This window comes from Limulus polyphemus, unplaced genomic scaffold (genome assembly GCF_000517525.1).
Source record: "Limulus polyphemus unplaced genomic scaffold, Limulus_polyphemus-2.1.2 Scaffold4, whole genome shotgun sequence".
In the NCBI taxonomy this organism is placed as follows: domain Eukaryota; kingdom Metazoa; phylum Arthropoda; class Merostomata; order Xiphosura; family Limulidae; genus Limulus; species Limulus polyphemus.
Window position 1 is genome coordinate 1,743,424 of NW_013665614.1, and position 5,673 is coordinate 1,749,096.

A 5,673-nucleotide genomic window follows, 5' to 3' on the forward strand; every position below is an offset into this window, starting at 1 on the left:
CGCAAAGAATTTTTACAGAAGATTAACTAACGACCAGAGACGTAACAATACGTTTAGAAAGTGAGAAGCCCCCCAGTGGCACAGCAACATATCTGCGGACTTACAACGCTAGAAACCGGGTTTCGATACTCGTGGTGGGCAGAGCACAGATAGCACTTTGTGTAGCTTTGTGCATAATCAAAAACAAAAACAAACAAGAACGTGGAAAATTCCTTCAAAAAAGATTAAAAACCAATATGATGACATACAGTTTTGTATCAGCCTCCTCATGCGTTGCAGCAAGAGCTGATAAATCAGTTGATATGTACGATGATATTATTCCTCGCTCGTCAGAAAACCTTTTTGTAACAACAATCTCTTTGTTGGGTAGTGCATTTACAACCAACTTTTCTTATAGAAACCATGCTGAATTTGCCTGAAAGCAACATTTCTATCAGAACAAATCATTCGTTTTAGAATTTCAAGAGAAAGCCGAAATTCCACGGTTTATGACCCTGTTACTAAGACTGCATCAATACGGTTGTATGTTTGTATTTTTCCATGGCTAATGTGGTTATTTATTACACTTTTGCATAGAAAAAACTTTTATGATAACTTCTATCATTAGAAATATAATAAATATAGCTAAATAAAATGACGTGACTCAGTTGATAAAAAAATACCCGAAAATCACTTAAAATGCGGTTTTATTGATGGTCATCTTGTTTTTTGCATTGCAGCTGTTAAAAACTAAAAATACAGTTTACCCAGGCGCGTCGCTAGGCACTGGCACAAGGAGCTCATGCCCTAATTCTATTTGACAGGGCCCCAAATCCATTTGGTGCTCTTGAAAAAGCAGAATATAAAACCATGATCGGTAACATAAAACAACGCCGAAAATTTCCGCGAGTCCTGGGCCCTAGCAGGAGCACCGAATTTTTTAAGTATCTAGCGATACCCATGCGCTGCTTATCAAACTTATGTATTATAGCCATGGTAATCAATTCTACAAAAAATGCCCAAATACTCTTACCTTTTGTGAAAATGTGTTTAGTCAAATATTGTTAAATAGTAAGATAGTGTAATGTTTCATAGCTAAAGGTCCTATTTCTTTCTTTGTTAAAGGGTTTTGTGATATGTGCTTGCATTTGTGTTAAAGTTTTTTCCTTTATGTATGGTTTCTTTGCGTCTATATTAAAACGAGATTTGATTATGTATTATATGCTTTGTTAATAGATTGTGTCGTCCGTGTTTATAGGGAGCGAAAGTTACAGTACTTCTTGATAACAGTGTATTTATTAATAAGCTTCTTCGTTTCAAAATCCCAATTTTCAGCTTGAAGACAAACCTGAAACAGGAAAGGTATACAAATGTCAAAATCTGTTTGAGAGCATTATGCACCCTAAATGCAGTTGGCCATGAATTCTTTGAGGATATTATTTACACTAAATACAATTGGTCACGAATGGTGGAAGACTGTTCCAATTTAGTTTGAATTGGATTAGCAAACTTGTAGGTTATCAATAGCTCCTGATGAAGCTGCAATAACAGGATACTGAGCTAATAAAGAAAAGATACTGTTCCGTCTCCGTTTATTAATTAACTTTCCGTAACTTCGTTCCGACGAAACTTTAGCGACACTAGTTGTTACTTATTAAAACTGGTTTATTCTTTCTGAATATAACTTTACCGATACACTTATTTTCAACAGTCGCGCTAAAACAAACGCTATAACGAACGTTAACTTCAACAATACTTTCTCACTGCAGATCAATTACTCACTACCTACACACACATTGTTGTCACGTTGTCAGCGTCTTATATATATACCAGACAAACATATATCTAGTAAATGCTAGGGCATTCACGAAGGAACAAGATAGTTCTAGAAACGTGGCTGACACTAGTCACGTGACCTCTCTGACGCAACAATACGTTCTGTAGATATAGCTTATTGTATTATTTGCATCAATAGAACTGTGTATTAATAAACTCCAGTTTACGTTAATCAAAGTTAAGAATAATATCGAGTAACACTGTTCCTAGTTATTCTGAAGGTATGCATATCTTATTCAATGTGCAAAGCAAATTTATCAATCATATATTTGCTGCCAGCATGGAAAAGCACTGCTGATATTAACAGTGTAGCAGCATTTCTGTTTCTACTTGTTAATCAGTTATATAGAAATAATATTAAACTGTAATAACTAATGTGTGATTGTTTCAAAGATATGTGTATATATTGTTAATTACTTAACAGTAAATTTTATCATTTCAACTTTTGTATGCTCTGTGAAATAAAGATTTTGTTTGCATGCAATAAAATAAAAGAGATGTGTGAGCCCAGCATCCTTTAATTGCATGTTGTTTCTTTATATCTACTATTTCATTCCTTCATTGTTTATAATTTGTTATAAGAAGCTTTCTGGACTCCAACCATCATTTCAGAGCAACATTTTCTTAAGCTTTTTAATTGGCAAGATTGAACTTATTACACATTTTGTTTTTGAAAAGAGGCTAAACTTCTGCTCAACAATGGCCATTACGCACAAAACATCATGATGCAAGTACCATCCCTATTATCTTCGTTACTTTTGAATGATTAATATTAGACTTCCCTAAATTTACTTCCTTTTTGAAAATTGTTTTCTTTACTTGTCTTTCTTTTTTTAATGCTGTGTTTTAATAGACATAGTAAGGTTGTATTTATAGCCAAGTACAATGAGGTTCCAACTGTAATATTTATTGCTTATCTGTTATTCACTTGTAATTCCTGTTTCATCCTGTACTTAAGCTTTTCAATTTCTGTAAGAAAGCTAACTTCAAGGCATACTAATATCATCAGCGTTTACAGTAGAATTTTGATTTTTTTCAAAAAAAAACAACAAAAAACTACTAGTTAATTATACTTATAAAAGTAAATGCTACATTTGAAACTATGTCACCTCAGAGAAAGTGTTAGAAATTTTGTTTTTGAGTTATCTATATAGATATAATAGTACTATCTGTTATACGTCCATGTAACTACTTTGTAAGGTGTGGATGGACCTTCACCAAAACTGGTATGGAGGTTCATTAGGTCCATGTGGGGGTATATACAAATTTTCAGTTTTGCATTTTTTTAACACTACTTTGTCCCTTGTAGATGGATCTTCACCAAATTTGGCATGGAGGTTTATTAGGTCCATGCGGAGATACATGCAAACTTGTGTTTTCAATTTTGTGTTTTGTAGTTTTTATGGGCGTTTCTTTTACAATTACATATAAGGGAAGCAACTTTTCATGTCCTAAAATAACCTTTCATTAATCATGAATTTACATAACTTCCTTCCAGGGTATAGGTACTCCAGCTAGTCATATAATAAAAAAAGAAGCAGAAGAAAGAAGAACAAGAAATTCACACTTTTTGGGTATAATAATAACAAAAACATTCCCAGAACTTGTGACTTGGTTATTATATAGATATTGTTATAAAAGGAAACACCGTACAGTATTATAAATTTCTGATAACATATTAAGGAGATATTTAAAATACCATTTCAATGAACAATCTGTGCCATCCAAACATAGGCAGTGCTACCGCCTGCCTTATACCAAAACTTTGGGCTAAAGTCATAACTGAATGGCTTATTTCTCATATATGAAGTTTTTAAACTGAATAATTCAGTGCAAGTTATTCATATGGATAACTCACACAAATATAGTACTGAGTAGCAGGCATAAGGTACACCTAGCTTACTTCTGTCCTGTTTGCATTTGCTTTGTCATACATTTACTACTTATTTCATTCATTATTTGCCATATACTAGCATCAAATCCTTAAATTTGCCAAACATTTGAATAAATATCTGCAAACAACTACAATTCTTTTTCCTACAAGAAAATGATAAAAAAACTTCATCTCCTAGGATCTTATTGTATGTGCAATGTGTTTATATAGTGTATTTCAAGAGCACTGATATCCAGCAGAAAAAAAATCAAGTAATTGCAAAGAAAATTAATGTTCTGGGAATGTTCTTTAATGTTTTAAACATGATCAACAAAAGATCTTATTGTATGTGCAATGTGTTTATATAGTGTATTTCAAGAGCACTGATATCCAGCAGAAAAAAAAATCAAGTAATTGCAAAGAAAATTAATGTTCTGGGAATGTTTTAAACATGGTCAACAAAAGAAATATAAATACACAAATAAAAACCATGTTTATTCACACAATAAAGTGTAAGAGTTTTGAACTGAGCTTGCCAGCTTCTGTATTTATATATGAGACTGCTGGGGTAAAAGAAAGCTCTGAAAACATCTGTAAAGGATGAAGATCAGATCATAGACGAGATCCAGAATCATGGAAATACCCCACTTTTATGTTATACTGAGATCCTATTGTGATATCACAATTCAACTTGTACTAACTTACACACGTATCAGTGTTACTCCTTGAAATGGGCTTACTCTACACCATGGAGTTGACACAGATACAAATTTCTATGGAATACCTATTGTAGTATGTAAATTTATCTAAGCAAGAGGATTAGTACATATTTACGATTATCATATATTTGGTTTACTGGTTTATCATCATTACAATGGGATAAACTTTTGTCTTATTTTGTTTATGTTCTTCTTCTCAAATATACCAACTCCTGGAAAATAAACTGCGAAGTTTCAGATCTTCCAAAGGCAAAGTCAACAATATTCTAGTATCCAATAATCAAATTCGATGGCAAACGAATGCCATGCAAAATTTAAAAACTTGATACTCATACTTAATACGTATTATGTTCATGTGTCCAATATAAAAGTTTTCTAACAAGTGTGGCTCAAATTATTATGAGGTTTAAGTTACAACTTGTAGAACATTTAAATTTTATTTTCTGTATGATCTGCTTTAAGCTTAGAACTAATCTAGTTTTCAAGATAATTCCCTTATTATCTTGTGAAAAAAACAAACAAACAAAAAAACATAAGGACTCTTGCTTTCTTTTCCAGCTCTTTGATCTATAGTGGAATTATTTTCACTAAATTTCAATATTTATTTCAGAATTTCTGAATATGCATAACCTTATAGCATTATATTATTATGGTAATCTTATTATGAAAGAGATGAACATGAATACTGATAAAAAATATTTTATAACACTGTAACTTTAGAGAATAGATGCTCAACATGTTGTACAGTAAAGTAGAAGAGACAATCCATAGGTGTTGTTTTTGCACTAATACACACATTAATCTGTTATAAATTATTTAATTTACAAACTGACACTAACTAAAATGGTTGCCAGCAGGGAATGAACTACCAAAAATCTGTAGAATAGGAAAGTTTGAAAATGTAAACAGTTTTTCTAAAAATTAATGAGATTTTTTTTTAAGTTTGGAAAAAAATTATCAAGGTTTAAAATTCTCTCTCTCAAAGTACCTTTAAATTGTCTTGGATGGCAATATGATTTTTACACATGAAAAGAGGACACAGAACTGTTTATTATGGCTCTGCTGGAAAAGGCTACACATTTATCTCATCAATATATCTATTTTATGCTGAAATGGTACACAAAGCATTACAGTAACCATTAATTCATCAGCATTCAGAAAATTGAATAAATTTTGGTTTTAAATTAAGCATATTTTCTGATGCCAACGTTTTGTACTTAACTCTGAGTTACCTTGTGAATATTATATTTATTTAAAACTAATAAA